The 17,011-nt window shown below is 43.9% G+C and overlaps 1 protein-coding gene across 2 annotated transcripts in view; it reads right to left on the bottom strand.

Annotated features, from left to right (window-relative positions):
• LOC129829458 (nociceptin receptor-like) overlaps positions 1-17,011 on the bottom strand; it is a 70,257-nt gene that overhangs the window by 18,115 nt on the left and 35,131 nt on the right. The window lies entirely within an intron of this gene.

Genomic DNA, 17,011 nt, shown 5'->3' with positions numbered 1-17,011 from the left:
GGGAGGAGAGGGCAGGAGAGGGGAAGATAGGAGAGGAGAGGGGAAGAGAGGAGAAGAGAGGGGAAGAGAGGAGAGGAGAGGGGAGGAGAGGAGAGGAGAGGGGAAGAGAGGGGAAGAGAGGAGAAAGGAGAGGGGAAGAGAGGAGAGGAGAGGGGAAGAGAGGGGAAGAGAGGAGAGGAGAGGGGAGGAGAGGGCAAGAGAGGGGAAGAGAGGAGAGGAGAGGGGAAGAGAGGAGAAGAGAGGAGAGGGGAGGAGAAGAGAGGAGAGGGGAGGAGATGAGAAGAGAGGAGAGGAGAGGGGAGGAGAGGGGAAGAGAGGAGAAGAGAGGGAAGGAGAGGGGAGGAGAAGAGAGGAGAGGGGAGAATAGAGGGGGGTGGAGAGGGAAGAGAGCGGGGATGAGATAGGAGGAGAAGGGGGAGAGTGAGGGAGGGAGGAGAGGGGAGAGAGAGAGGTAGGAAATAGGAGGAGATAGGAGGAGAGGGGGGAGAGAGGGAGGGAAGAGAGAGGAGGAGAGGGGGGAGAGAGGGAGAGGTATGCATAAGGGTGATTGATTGTGATCACATTGAGATAGTTTTCCTTTTAAAAGAGTGTGAAAAAGCCTTTGATTTGTTCAAATAGAACATGTAAAGTCAGTTTGTTCTCTGCTGTGGTCTGCTGGTCCAAGTCAGTCCAAGCCTCAAACCGTCTCGTTGACAATCTTCAGTTCATCTCAGTTCCTACCAGGTGATAAAAACCTCACACACACAGCCGACTCCTGCTTTCAATTCAAAATGGAACAGAGTTACAAGGTTTACTTCTGACAGCAACAATAAGAAGCAATGGGATCATGCTGTGGGTATATAATTATAACAAGACTTCCTGTTACATAAGAAGTGGTTGGATCTATTTTAAACCCTGTGTTACCAAAATCCCCTGTCAACCAACCGATGGATAGATATATGGAAATATAGAGAGGATGAAAGCCTTACGAAAGGTGTCACACTAAATATTCACTGGAAGTAGGTCTTTGGTCTCACTGAGCTGCATAGTCAACACTGACAAATCAGTGGTTCCAAACTCTGGTCCAGAAAACCAGAAACCTGCAGTGGCTTCCAATCTATAACGTGAAAATATACCCCCCCCCCCTTCCCTCTCCTCCCTTCTCCCCTCACCTCTCTTCTCCTCTCTTCTCCTCTCCTTTATTTTCCTCTCTTCTCTTCTCCTCTCCTCCCCTTCCCTCTCCTCTCTTCTCCTCCCCTCTCTTCTCCTCTCCTCTCCTCTCTTCTCCTCCCCTCCCTCTCTTCTCATCTCTTGTCTTCTCCTCTCCTCCCTTCTCCTCCATCTCCTCCCCCTCTCCCTGTCTCCTCCTTCCCTCTCACTCCCCCGTTCCTCCCCTTCTCCTCCTCTCCTCCCTACCTCTCCCCCTTTCCTCTCTACCGCTCCCCCTTTCCTCCCTCTCTCTTTCTCCTGCCACCACTCTGTCTTCTCTCTCCCCCTCTCCTCCCTCCCTCCTCTACACCGCTTCTACACATTTTGAAGATTTGCAGAGAGTCTCTTCTACAAAGAGAATATTTAATGTCTGCTCTGCATCCCCCCTTTTTTTTGAGAGTATCTATATGAGTCTCGTCTCTACACAGCCTGACTACGTACCCTCTGCACTGGGCGGTATCTATATGAGTCTCGTCTCTACACAGCCTGACTACGTACCCTCTGCACTGGGCGGTATCTATATGAGTCTCGTCTCTACACAGCCTGACTACGTACCCTCTGCACTGGGCGGTATCTATATGAGTCTCGTCTCTACACAGCCTGACTACGTACACACTGCACTGGGCGGTATCTATATGAGTCTCGTCTCTACACAGCCTGACTACGTACCCTCTGCACTGGTCGGTATCTATATGAGTCTCGTCTCTATACAGCCTGACTACGTACCCTCTGCACTGGGCGGTATCTATATGAGTCTCGTCTCTACACAGCCTGACTACGTACCCTCTGCACTGGGCGGTATCTATATGAGTCTCGTCTCTACACAGCCTGACTACGTACCCTCTGCACTGGGCGGTATCTATATGAGTCTCGTCTCTACACAGCCTGACTACGTACACACTGCACTGGGCGGTATCTATATGAGTCTCGTCTCTACACAGCCTGACTACGTACCCTCTGCACTGGGCGGTATCTATGTGAGTCTCGTCTCTACACAGCCTGACTACGTACCCTCTGCACTGGGCGGTATCTATATGAGTCTCGTCTCTACACAGCCTGACTACGTACACACTGCACTGAGCGGTATCTATATGAGTCTCGTCTCTACACAGCCTGACTACGTACACACTGCACTGGGCGAAACGGGGTCAATATCAGAGGATACCTCTATCTATCTATTTCCAGATAGCAGACATTTTATTAAATAAAAGGAGTAGACATTCTCCAGATACTCATGTCCTTAATTTCATATGCAGAGCTAGGATATTCTCTGTAATGGGACAGCTTCCTACATGCATCCAATTCAGACCTCAGAAATCCCCCTGCTACTGTATTGCTCAACCCCTAATGGATGTGTTCTCTGTCCCTTGGAAGCAGCTTGGGAAATGGTCCAGGAACAAAGGACAATGCCCAAGGACGAGTTAGCCCTTCCCTCTCTGAGGGGCCAGCATGTATCTCTCTGTTACAGTATCCAGAGGACTGACTATTGTGATAGAATAAGGCTATGGTATTCATGTCTGCTATCGATCTGAAACGTGTTCACTGAGGATATATAACGCCGACGCTATCGGTATTGATGTCAGTGACGGTCAGTGACGTCTATGATGAGAGAGAGGACTATTTTTTTCTCTCTCATGAGCACAGCCTTATTTCTATTGCAGCCATATTGGATGACTGTCCTTCATATTCCATTCAGCCAACTCAATGTAACAGCGTTCGGTTTAGGCTACTTACATGATATTCAACATTTTTTGTCCCTATACCCATCACGAGGTTGCTACAACCTAGCCAATGAATGAACGTTTATAACGTAGGTGCACACAGGTGTGAGAGAAAAAATTTTAGGTGACAAAAAAGTGACACATGGACAGACAGTGAGTGACACATTCATTACCGTCTTGCAAACTCTTGTCTGCATCTAGCTGATATAGGGTGTAACCATTAGTCCAACAGTTGCAAACAAGAGTTTCTATTGGACAAAATTCATTTTTTTTTATCACCGTTTCATTTGCTTTCGTTTAAGAAACGATTTTCAACAGAATTTCAGGAATGAATACACCCCTGATCACACATGAACGCAGATCACTTTCATACGTCACCTCCACGTTGTATTCATTCTATCCTCTATGCACTCTCCTCCTCTCACCTTTTCCCTTCGTTTGTGGACTTCAACGAACAACACATCAGCTGTATGTGACCAGGCGGAAAAACCTGTCCAAACCATGTCATAATCGCTACACACAGCCTACCTCGTTGTCCCCATATTAACTAAAGTAACGTCCTAGTCAACATAGCTAATATAACTAACTAGTAAACCCGCTACAATCATATACTAACGTTACAGTTGCATAGTCAGTAAGCAGTCAGACCGGTGGGCCCCGGTGGCAATAAATTAATAAAACCAAAAGCTTACCTTAACTTGAAAGAGTTCCAGTGTTGTGTGGGATAGTCATAGCCAGCTAGCTAACATAGCATCCATCTGTTATAGCCAGCTAGCTAACATAGCATCCCTCTGTTATAGCCAGCTAGCTAACATAGCATCCATCTGTTATAGCCAGCTAGCTAACATAGCATCCCTCTGTTTGAGCCAACTAGCTAACATAGCATCCCTCTGTCATAGCCAGCTAGCTAACATAGCATCCATCTGTTATAGCCAGCTAGCTAACATAGCATCCATCTGTTATAGCCAGCTAGCTAACATAGCATCCATCTGTTATAGCCAGCTAGCTAACATAGCATCCATCTGTTATAGCCAGCTAGCTAACATAGCATCCCTCTGTTTGAGCCAGCTAGCTAACATAGCATCCCTCTGTCATAGCCAGCTAGCTAACATAGCATCCCTCTGTCATAGCCAGCTAGCTAACATAGCTTCCCTCTGTTATAGCCAGCTAGCTAACATAGCATACCTCTGTTTGAGCCAGCTAGCTAGCATAGCATCCCTCTGTTATAGCCAGCTAGCTAACATAGCATCCCTCTGTTATAGCCAGCTAGCTAACATAGCATCCCTCTGTTTGAGCCAGCTAGCTAACATAGTATCCATCTGTTATAGCCAGCTAGCTAACATAGCATCCCTCTGTTTGAGCCAGCTAGCTAATATAGCATCCATCTGTTATAGCCAGCTAGCTAACATAGCATCCCTCTGTTTGAACCAGGTGTTTGAGTAACTAAACTAGCTAGTTTCATTTGCGGGCTAAATAAGTGAAACTGGAAGTGAAAAGAATGAGAAATGTCTCTCTCTCTCTCTCTCTTGATTCTCCTTCCTTTTTGAAGAAATTAATTTGTTGAAAAATATTCAACTACTGTCTTTCTCTCTCTTTGAGTCAACTACTCATCACATTTTATGCACTGCAGTGCTAGCTAGCTGTAGCTTATGCTTTCAGTACTATATTTATTCTCTGATCCTTTCATTGGGTGGACAATATGTCAGTTCATGCTGCAAGAGCTCTGATAGTTTGGAGGACGTCCTCCGGAAGTTGTCATAATTACTGTGTACATCTATGGAAGTGGGTGAGAACCAACCCGAGCTTCCTAGGTTTTGTATTGATGTGCTTTGAGATACGTCACCTTCGTGTGAAGAAGCACCATCAGCGCCTGAACAGGTAAAATAATTTGGGAGCTGGACATTAACAGAAAATTAAACCCTCAGACCTCAAACCTGCCCTGTTTGTTATGTTTCGTATGTTTATTATGTTTGATAAGTTGTTATGTTTGTTATGTTTGATAAGTTGTTATGTTTGTTAAGTTATGTTTGTTATGTTATGTTTGTTATGTTTGATATGTTTGATAAGTTGTTTTTTAATATTTGTTATGTTTGTTATGTTTGTTGTGTTTGATAAGTTGTTTGCTATGTTTGATAAGTTTGATAAGTTGTTTGCTATGTTTGATAAGTTGTTTGTTATGTTTGATAAGTTGTTTGTTATGTTTGATAAGTTGTTTGTTATATTTGTTATGTTTGTTATGTTTGTTGTGTTTGATGAGTTGTTTGCTATGTTTGATAAGTTTGATAAGTTGTTTGCTATGTTTGATAAGTTGTTTGTTATATTTGATAAGTTGTTTGTTATGTTTGTTATGTTTGTTAAGTTTGTTATGTTTGTTATGTTTGTTATGTTTGTTATGTTTGTTATGTTTGTTAAGTTTGATAAGTTGTTTGTTATGTTTGATAAGTTGTTTGTTATGTTTATTATGTTTATTATGTTTGTTATGTTTGTTATATTTGATAAGTTGTTTGTTATGTTTATTATGTTTGTTATGTTTGTTATGTTTGTTATGTTTGTTATGGACGATGGGCGAAAATGGGTCATCAACGGCGATCCCTCGTAGTCCTGTGATCCACTCCAAACTATCAATGCATAAATCATGAATCAAAAATTGTGTTAATATTGCAAGAAAATTTTATAATTTCACATAACCATACCACAACTTAGCTACTCGATCTTCTTCATTCGTGACGAGGAAACTAACTGGAACAAAGCCAAGCTGCTAGTTAGCGAGCTAGCGCATTAACCAGTAATGCAAATAAAATACGCCTTGTTATTTTAAAATGTTAGCTGTCATCTTTGGGGTAAAAATGTTTTTTTTTCCTTGAAGGGAAGGCAATTTCGTTATTTGTTAGCTAGCTAGGCTAACGTTACCAGTTAACTGTTACCCCCCCCCCTCCCCCCTATTTGCTGGCCAAACTAGCTAGCATTCTTGCTTCTAGTGACTAAGATACAAAAAACCCATCTAAAATGAACTACTCACTTTAACTTCGTTTAGTTTTTTATCTGAACAGCTTCTCACTTCTTTGTTTCTCCAGTTGTCAGTTCAAACACACACTGTTTATACACTCATTTTTAGTGGTGGGGAGTCAACTCCAAAATAATAAATTCCTCGACTTCTTGCCCGCCAACTCCTGGTGTCGATTCGCATTTCTGTGTATCAAGCTTAGATTCCGCTAGGAATTGGACTCCTCGACCCCTAAGATTTAGTATTTTTTCAACAGAGGAAACAATTTGCCGTAGTCTACTTCGAGAACACAAACTCTCCAATATTTCGAAGCGAAGAAAGAGTGAGTTAGCGAGGTAGAGAGAGAGATGTGTGGTTTCAGTAGTTGATAGGGGTATTACTGTGAATAAGTATTGAGGGTGACAAGGGGAAACCATGATGAGCCTATTAGAAGTATTTCTCCTAATGAAGGGCTTTTTCATTGACTCAGATGACACCTGTTTAAAAAATACATTGATTTATATTGGATTCTCTAACCACCTCTCAGTCTCTCTCCCTCTTTCTCGCAGTGAAATCAAATATTCAGCAACCAGGTAGAGCAAAGACATCAAACAGTCAGGAGAACGAGAGAGAAGAGAGAGGAGAGAGGAGAGAGAAGGGAGAGAGGAGAGAGAAGGAAGAGAGAAGGGAGAGAGAAGGGAGAGAGGAGAGAGAAGGGAGAGAGGAGAGAGAAGGGAGAGAGGAGAGAGAATGAAGAGAGAAGGGAGAGAGGAGAGAGAAAAGAGAAGGGAGAGAGGAGAGAGAAGGAAGAGAGAAGGAAGAGAGAAGGGAGAGAGAAGGGAGAGAGAGAAGAGAGAAGTGAGAGAGGAGAGGAGAGAGAAGAGAGAAGGGAGAGAGGAGAGAGAAGAGAGAGAGAAGGGAGAGAGGAGAGAGAAGGAAGAGAGAAGGGAGAGAGAAGAGAGAAGGGAGAGAGGAGAGAGAAGGAAGAGAGAAGGGAGAGAGAAGGGAGAGAGGAGAGAGAAGGGAGAGAGGAGAGAGAAGGAAGAGAGAAGGGAGAGAGAAGAGAGAGGAGAGAGAAGGAAGAGAGAAGGGAGAGAGAAGGGAGAGAGGAGAGAGAAGGAAGAGAGGAGAGAGAAGAGAGAAGGAGGAGAGGAGAAGAAGAGAGGAGAGAGATGGAGACAGTGGAGTAGCAGTGGAGACAGTAGAGACAGTGGAGTAGCAGTGGAGACAGTGGAGACAGTGGAGACAGTAGAGACAGTGGAGTAGCAGTGGAGACAGTAGAGACAGTGGAGACAGTAGAGTAGCAATGGAGACAGTGGAGACAGTGGAGACAGTGGAGACAGTAGAGACAGTGGAGTAGCAGTGGAGACAGTAGAGACAGTGGAGTAGCAGTGGAGACAGTGGAGTAGCAGTGGAGACAGTAGAGACAATGGAGAAAGTGGAGACAGTGGAGACAGTGGAGACAGTAGAGACAGTGGAGAAAGTGGAGACAGTAGAGACAGTGGAGACAGTGGAGACAGTGGAGACAGTAGAGACAGTGGAGACAGTGGAGACAGTAGAGACAGTGGAGACAGTGGAGTAGCAGTGGAGACAGTAGAGACAGTGGAGACAGTGGAGACAGTAGAGTAGCAGTGGAGACAGTAGAGACAGTAGAGTAGCAGTGGACAGTGGAGACAGTGGAGACAGTGGAGACAGTGGAGACAGTGGAGACAGTGGAGTAGCAGTGGAGACAGTAGAGACAGTGGAGTAGCAGTGGAGACAGTAGAGACAGTGGAGACAGTGGAGTAGCAGTGGACAGTAGAGACAGTAGAGACAGTGGAGACAGTGGAGACAGTAGAGGTAGTGGAGACAGTAGAGACAGTAGAGACAGTGGAGACAGTAGAGGTAGTGGAGACAGTGGAGACAGTAGAGACAGTGGAGAGAGTAGACAGTGGAGTAGCAGTGGAGACAGTAGAGACAGTGGAGTAGCAGTGGACAGTAGAGACAGTGGAGACAGTGGAGTAGCGGTGGGGACAGTGGAGACAGTGGAGTAGCAGTGGAGACAGTAGAGACAGTAGAGACAGTGGAGACAGTGGAGACAGTGGAGTAGCAGTGGAGACAGTAGAGACAGTGGAGACAGTGGAGACAGTGGAGTAGCAGTGGAGACAATAGAGACAGTGGAGTAGCAGTGGAGTAGCAGTGGAGACAGTGGAGTAGCAGTAGAGACAATGGAGTAGCGCGGGGGACAGTGGAGACAGTGGAGACAGTGGAGTAGCAGTGGAGACAGTAGAGACAGTGGAGTAGCAGTGGAGACAGTGGAGACAGTGGAGACAGTGGAGTAGCAGTGGAGACAGTTGAGACAGTGGAGTAGCAGTGGAGACAGTGGAGACAGTAGAGACAGTAGAGTAGCAGTGGAGACAGTGGAGACAGTAGAGACAGTAGAGACAGTGGAGTAGCAGTGGAGACAGTAGAGACAGTAGAGACAGTGGAGTAGCAGTGGAAACAGTAGAGAGAGTGGAGTAGCAGTGGAGGGAGTGGAGACAATGGAGTAGCGGTGGGGACAGTGGAGACAGTGGAGTAGCAGTGGCAACAGTAGAGAGAGTGGAGTAGCAGTGGCAACAGTAGAGAGAGTGGAGTAGCAGTGGAGGGAGTGGAGACAATGGAGTAGAATTGGAGAAGCAGTGGAGATAGTGACGATAGTAGCGACAGTGGAGGGAGTGGAGACAGTGGAGTAGCAGTGGAGACATTGGATTGCAGTGAGTGACTGCAGTGGTTGGCTTTAACCCAGCTCTCTGTGTCTCCATGGAGGCCAGCCCTGGTGTGTGTGTGTGTGTGTGTGTGGTAGCTGCAGCATTATGATGTAGTTGGAGATATTATCAGACAACTTTACTGCATGATAGTCTCAGTTTAGATCTTTCTACTGTTGCCTCTGTAACCGATGTGAAATGGCTAGCTAGGTAGCGGTGGTGCGCGCTAGCAGCCTTTCAGTCGGTGACGTCACTTGCTCTGAAACCTTGAAGTAGTGATTCCCCTTGCTCTGCAAGGGCCGCGGCTTTTGTGGAGCGATGGGTAACGATGCTTCGTGGGTGACTGTTGTTGATGTGTGCAGAGGGTCCCTGGTTCGCGCCCGGGTATGGGCGAGGGGACGGGCGTAAAGTTATACTGTTACACCTCCAGACAGACATACCATCCACAGGTGGTATGTATGTGGTATGTCCACAGGTGGTATGTCTGTGGTATGTCCACAGGTGGTATGTCTGTGGTATGTCTGTGGTATGTCCACAGGTGGTATGTCTGTGGTATGTCCACAGGTGGTATGTCCACAGGTGGAATGTCCACAGGTGGTATGTCTGTGGTATGTCCACAGGTTGTATGTCTGTGGTATGTCCACAGGTGGTATGTCTGTGGTATGTCCACAGGTGGTATGTCTGTGGTATGTCCACAGGTGGTATGTCTGTGGTATGTCCACAGGTGGTATGTCTGTGGTATGTCCACAGGTGGTATGTCTGTGGTAAGTCCACAGGTGGTATGTCTGTGGTATGCTCACAGGTGGTATGTCCACAGGTGGTATGTCCACAGGTGGTATGTCTGTGGTATGTCCACAGGTGGTATGTCTGTGGTATGTCCACAGGTGGTATGTCTGTGGTATGTCCACAGGTGGTATGTCTGTGGTATGTCCACAGGTGGTATGTCCACAGGTGGTATGTCCACAGGTGGTATGTCTGTAGTATGTCCACAGGTGGTATGTCTGTGGTATGTCCACAGGTGGTATGTCCACAGGTGGTATGTCTGTGGTATGTCCACAGGTGGTATGTCTGTGGTATGTCCACAGGTGGTATGTCCACAGGTGGTATGTCTGTGGCATGTCCACAGGTGCTATGTCTGTGGCATGTCCACAGGTGGTATGTTCGAAGCTTCATCATTCTCATTCTTCTCCATACACGTCAAGTTTAAATGCATTCCTGGTAATTTGGTAAACTGGTTAAAACTGCTAGATAGATTCCTTGTATGTGTCCCAAAAGGCTCCCTATTGACTATATAGTGCCCTGCTTCTGACCAGACCCATAGACCTTCTCTCTGTGGTAACTATGTAGAGCAGTCACCCTAGCTGAGAGGACATCTCCAGTGCCTTGCAAAAGTATTCAGTCCCCTTGGCGTTTTTCCTATTTTGTTGTATTACAACCTGTGATTTAAATTGATTTTGTTTTTTATTTCATGTAATGGAAATACGCAAAATAGTCCAAATTGGTGAAGTGAAATGAAAAAAATAACTTATTAAATGTTTTTATTTTAATTTTAAATCAACTGAAAAGTGGTGCGTGTATATGTATTCACCCCCTTTGCTATGCAGCCCCTAAATAAAATCTGGTGCAACCAATTACCTTCAGAAATCAAATAATTAGTGAAAAAAGTCCACATGTGTGCAATCTAAGTGTCACATGATCTGTCACATGATCTCAGTATGTATACACCTGTTCTGAAAGACGTCAGAGTTTGCCAAACCATTAAGCAAGGGGCAACACCAAAGCAAGTGACACCATGAAGGCCAAGGTCTCCAAACAGGCAAGGTCTCCAAACAGGTCAGGGACAAAGTTGTGGAGAAGTACAGATCAGCGTTGGGTTATAGAAAAATAGGAAACTTTTAACATCCCACGGAGCACCATTAAATCCATTATTAATTCTTAGGGCTAGGCCCCTTTTTTCTCAATTGCCGCCTGAAGTAAACTGCCTGTAGCTCAGGATATGCATATAATTGGTACCATTGGAAAGAAAACACTTTAAAGTTCGAAGAAATGTTAAAACAATGTAGGAGAATATAACACAATAGATATGGTAGGAGAAAATCCAAAGAAAAAACCAACCTGAATTTCTTTTGTTGAGAGAGACCATCCTCTTAGAATGGCAAGTATAAGGTCATAGCAATTCCTATGGCTTCCACAGGGTGTCAGCAGTTTATGTTCAAGGTTTCAAGCTTGTAACTTCAAAAATGAACAAGAAAAATCAGTTTTAGCACAGGAACACAGTCTTGGAAATTCGTGTTTGCGCGCGCCATGAAGACAGGACGCACCTGCTAAAATCGGTTTCCTATTGAACATACTGCTTTCCGTAAGAAATATTATAGTTTGATTACATTTCAGGGTATCTGAGGAAAAAAATAGAAACGTATTTTGACTTGTTGAAATAAAGTTTAGGGGTAGATTTTTGGATTCCTTTCTCTGCATGTTGAATGAGTGGATTACTCAAATCGATGGCGCCCCTAGCCCTAAAAAATGGAAAGAATTTGGCACCACAACAAACCTGCGAAGAGAGGGCCGCCTACCAAAATTCACGGACCAGGCAAGGAAGGCATCAATCACAGAGGCAACAAAGACACCAAAGATAACCCTGAAGGAGCTGCAAAGTTCCACAGTGGAGATTGGAGTATCTGTCCATAAGACCACTTTAAGCAGTACACTCCAGAGCTGGGCTTTACGGAATAGTGGCCATAAAAAAAAACATTACTTAAAGAAAAGAATAAGCAAACACGTTGTTGTTCGCCAAAATCCATGTGGGAGACTCCCCAAACATATGGAAGAAGTTACTCTGAGCTTTTTGGCCATCAAGGAAAACGCTATGTCTGGCGCAAACCCAACACCTCTCATCACCCCGAGAACACCATCCCCACATTGAAGCATGGTGGTGGCAGCATCATGCTGTGGAGATGTTTTTCATCGACAGGGACTGGGAAACTGGTCAGAATTGAAGGAATGATGGATGGCGCTAAATACAGGGAAATTCTTCAGGGAAACCTGTTTCAGTCTTCCAGAGATTTGAGAGAGGGACAGAGGTTCACCTTGCAGCAGAAAAATGACCCTAAGCATACAGCTAAAGCAACACTCGAGTGGTTTAAGGGGAAACATTTAAATGTCTTGGAATAGCCTAGTCAAAGCCCATACCTCAATCCAATTGTGAATCTGTGGTATGACTTAAAGATTGTTGTACAGCAGTGGAATCCATCCAACTTGAAGGAGCTGGAGCAGTTTTGCCTTGAAGAATGGGCAAAAATCCCAGTCTCTAGATGTGCCTGGCTGATAGAGACATATCCCAAGAGACTTGCAGCTGTAATTGCTGCAAAAGGTGGCTCTACAAAGTATTGCCTTTTGGTGGGTGAATAGTTATGCAAGCTCAAGTTTTCATTTTTTTGGTCTTATTTCTTTTTTTTTTCACAATAAAAAATATTTTGCATCTTCAAAGCGTTGTGTAAATCAAATGATACAAACCCCCCCAAAATACATTTGATAAACAAAATATGAAAAATGACAAAGGGGTGAATACTTTCACAAGCCAAAGTACAGTGATCTATTGTGATTTAAAGATAATCTCTTGATGTAGAGTGATTTACAGTATCTTGTATAATTGCTGTAGTTTTCAGCCTTGCCTGAAGCCATGACACTCCATTAAATAGTGATTTACAGCATCTCATATAATTGCTGTAGTTTTCAGCCTTGCCTGAAGCCATGAAACCATTTTAAATAGTGATTTACAGTATCTTGTATAATTGCTGTATTTTTCAGCCTTGCCTGAAGCCATGAAACCATTTTAAATAGTGATTTACAGTATCTTGTATAATTGCTGTATTTTCAGCCTTGCCTGAAGCCATGACACTCCATTAAATAGTGATTTACAGTATCTTGTATAATTGCTGTATTTTCAGCCTTGCCTGAAGCCATGACACTCCATTAAATAGTGATTTACAGTATCTTGTATAATTGCTGTAGTTTTCAGCCTTGCCTGAAGCCATGAAACCATTTTAAATAGTGATTTACAGTATCTTGTATAATTGCTGTAGTTTTCAGCCTTGCCTGAAGCCATGAAACCATTTTAAATAGTGATTTACAGTATCTTGTATAATTGCTGTAGTTTTCAGCCTTGCCTGAAGCCATGAAACCATTTTAAATAGTGATTTACAGTATCTTGTATAATTGCTGTAGTTTTCAGCCTTGCCTGAAGCCATGAAACCATTTTAAATAGTGATTTACAGTATCTTGTATAATTGCTGTAGTTTTCAGCCTTGCCTGAAGCCATGAAACCATTTTAAATAGTGATTTACAGTATCTTGTATAATTGCTGTAGTTTTCAGCCTTGCCTGAAGCCATGACACTCCATTAAATAGTGATTTACAGTATCTTGTATAATTGCTGTAGTTTTCAGCCTTGCCTGAAGCCATGACACTCCATTAAATAGTGATTTACAGCATCTCATATAATTGCTGTAGTTTTCAGCCTTGCCTGAAGCCATGAAACCATTTTAAATAGTGATTTACAGTATCTTGTATAATTGCTGTAGTTTTCAGCCTTGCCTGAAGCCATGAAACCATTTTAAATAGTGATTTACAGTATCTTGTATAATTGCTGTAGTTTTCAGCCTTGCCTGAAGCCATGAAACCATTTTAAATAGTGATTTACAGTATCTTGTATAATTGCTGTATTTTCAGCCTTGCCTGAAGCCATGACACTCCATTAAATAGTGATTTACAGTATCTTGTATAATTGCTGTAGTTTTCAGCCTTGCCTGAAGCCATGACACTCCATTAAATAGTGATTTACAGTATCTTGTATAATTGCTGTAGTTTTCAGCCTTGCCTGAAGCCATGACACTCCATTAAATAGTGATTTACAGTATCTTGTATAATTGCTGTAGTTTTCAGCCTTGCCTGAAGCCATGACACTCCATTAAATAGGAGTACGAAAGGTCCAACTGATTCTCTTTCATCTGTCCATACGATAATGTGTTAACAGACGCATGCACATACACACGTACTCATGCACACACACACACACACACAGACACACACACACACACACCCATAAGGTAGTGCTTCAAATACTAACGATCAGATTTAATCATTCAGACAATGAGCATGGATACCACAGCAGGACTGCCATGGGCAATCCACAGCAAAAGACTCCATATTTCATCTAAGAAATACACACATGCGCACGTACGCACACGCACACACACACACACACACACACACACACACACACACACACACACACACACACACACACACACACACACACACACACACACACACACACACACACACACACAGTGTCCTGCCAGCCGAGGAAAGGGTACCGACATCGACACACCCAGAGATGTGCAACAGGATCTAGCTAGTGCTCCGCTGTCATTAAACATCTGTTATACTGAGAACCAAACCCATCCATCAGTCATTTTTTTTCTGTAAAAGACCATAGTTCCTAATTAAGATGAGTAAGTTGAGTTTGCTGAAGTGAACGCTGTATTTGGAAGCAGGCAGGCAACGCATTGCGTAGAGAGCACTGCAATACATGATCGTGTAGTTTTTTTTAAAGATAATGATTCAGCGAGAGACAGTGAAGCTCCTTCATAAAGACACATCTGCTCCTGGATGGGCTCTCTCAGTCTCACTTCAACATAGCGCCGATACTCTCCCACTTCTAACATACTTAGATCCCCAACAGAGAGGGAGAAAAAAATGAATATAGACTTAAAAAAAAAAAAAAAATGAATAATAATATTGATGAAAGTTGTCTCCCAAATGACAGCCTATGTTCTATGTAGTGGAGCAGGGTGTAATTTGGGCGGGTTTTTAGCTCTGTGGGTCGTCAATAGGACCAACGCAGCGATGATTTTACCGTCCTCTTCCTCTTCCTCGGCGAATGACTCATTTGCCCATTCAGAGGAGAAAAGAAGAAAATGGAACACGTTGTCAGTAAATGACAGTTCCCTCGACGTGGCAATTCAACCTCATTTTATCCTTGGTTTGTCGGAGATTGTAGACTGCCATACTCTACTTTCTCTCTCTCCATAGATGACAGATCCTGCCTGTTGCACTTAACTAGCTACCGTCTGTGTCGTTCAATGCCAAAACCCCAAATAGCCAATATCCTTATGCAGCTCTCCATTGATTCTATAAATTGAGGAGAGTTAAGAAAAAACGAGTGTTTACAAGGTTGTCTCGTTCCTTGGCAACCGCTGACATCTTCAGTGTCATGTAACGTGAACACACACAGAGGTTGGGTAACGAGCTCCTGTATTCCCGGGAAGCTCAGAGGGGATCTTATGTCTAATACTGTTGAAGTGTTGTGGTTGCAGGTTCACCTGCCTTATCAGAAGCCTCATCTTTTGTCGTGTTGCTATAGGCCACCAGGTGCTAACAGTCAGTATCTGGATAATATGTGTGAAATGATTGATGATATGTGTGTGATGGTTACAGAGAGGTCTATTTTCTGGGTGACCTGAATATAAACTGGTTTTCATCGAGCTGTCTGCTCAAGAGGAAGCTGTGCTTGTAATCTGGTTCAGGTTATTAATCAACCTACTAGAGTGTTTACAAATAGTACAGTACAGGTATGGCTGTAACCAACTCTGTATGACTTCATTTAAAAAGGAGGATACTGTAAAAATGGGATCCATTGTCAATCCACCAGAACTGTGTGGTTTTAATCTGTAAAAAGACAAAAAGCCCCCTCTTAAACATGGAATGGGCCTCTCTCAGTAGCCTGCTGGAAAACCAGTTTGGATATAGATGTCATTTCTGTATACTGGAGGCTTTAAGAGAGAGATAGGTTTAATGACTTTACATTTAATACTTTTAGCCTTCCAAACTCATATTTCTTAAATAAATATGACTATTTTCTTGTATGATTTAAAAAAGGATTATCTTGGAGTCGGCAGAGCCATGAATAAATATGTAAACTGTGACGTCTCTAGAGAGTTAATCAGGGTCATTATTCAATAGATGGACAGAGGTTTTCCTCTCCACGGTTTCAAGCTATTTTGCTAAATTTTCAATAATGAGAAATCACCTGGTATTGACAACTTAGATGGAAAGCTACTGAGGATGGAAGAGGATTATCCTATCTTTAATCTGAGCCTTAGGAAAAGTGTCAGTGTCCAGGAACCTGGAGAGAAACTAAAGTTATTCCGCTTCCCAAGAGTGGTAAATGGAATCTTCTGGAAGATTCGTAAAACATGTAAAGAGTGGTATACAGCAAGGCAGCTGTCTCGACCCTTCACTGTTCTCTATTTTTTTTACTAATGATCTACCACTAGCCTTAATACAACAAAGCCATTGTGTCTATGTACACAAATGATTCAACACTATACATGTCAGCTCCCACAGCTAGTGTCACGTTGGTATAAGGATCGGGAGACATGCACAGGAACACGTAATAGGGTTTTTTATTGACCCAAATTACAGCGTGATGTGTAAAGGGACGGAGACGAAGACCACACAAACATTTATACGGAACACAGTGTTGAAACCCAAACAAATGAGTGAGGTGTACCTCGAATAAATAGACTGGGACGAGACCCGTAACACAATGATTCTACACGGGACGAGACCCGTAACACAATGATAGCTGATTGGGCTAATTTAGTCAAAATGTTTGTCTTGGGGTAAGTTGAGCCAATGGCCCTGGGGTAAAAGTTGAGCCAATGGTTGAGCCAATGGCCACGGGGTAAAAGTTGAGCCAATGGCCCTGGGGTAAAAGTTGAGCCAATGGTTGAGCCAATGGCCACGGGGTAAAAGTTGAGCCAATGGCCATGGGGTAAAAGTTGAGCCAATGGTTGAGCCAATGGCCACGGGGTAAAAGATGAGCCAGTGGTTGAGCCAACGGCCATGGGGTAAAAGTTGAGCCAATGGTTGTGCCAATGGCCATGGGGTAAAAGTTGAGCCAATGGTTGAGCCAATGGCCACGGGGTAAAAGTTGAGCCAGTGGCAGAGCCAATGGCCATGGGGTAAAAGTTGAGCCAGTGGTTGAGCCAATGGCCACAGGGTAAAAGTTGAGCCAGTGGTTGAGCCAATGGCCATGGGGTAAAAGTTGAGCCAGTGGTTGAGCCAATAGCCACAGGGTAAAAGTTGAGCTAGTGGTTGAGCCAATGGCCACGGGGTAAAAGTTGAGCCAGTGGTTGAGCCAATGGCCACGGGGTAAAAGTTGAGCCAGTGGTTGAGCCAATGGCCACAGGGTAAAAGTTGAGCCAGTGGTTGAGCCAATGGCCACGGGGTAAAAGTTGAGCCAGTGGTTGAGCCAACGGCCACGGGGTAGAAGTTGAGCCAATGGTTGAGCCAATGGCCACGGGGTAGAAGTTGAGCCAATGGTTTTGA

The sequence above is a fragment of the Salvelinus fontinalis genome, chromosome 31 (assembly GCF_029448725.1).
Source record: "Salvelinus fontinalis isolate EN_2023a chromosome 31, ASM2944872v1, whole genome shotgun sequence".
In the NCBI taxonomy this organism is placed as follows: Eukaryota; Metazoa; Chordata; class Actinopteri; order Salmoniformes; family Salmonidae; genus Salvelinus; species Salvelinus fontinalis.
This window is presented reverse-complemented; position numbering and strand designations above follow the sequence as displayed.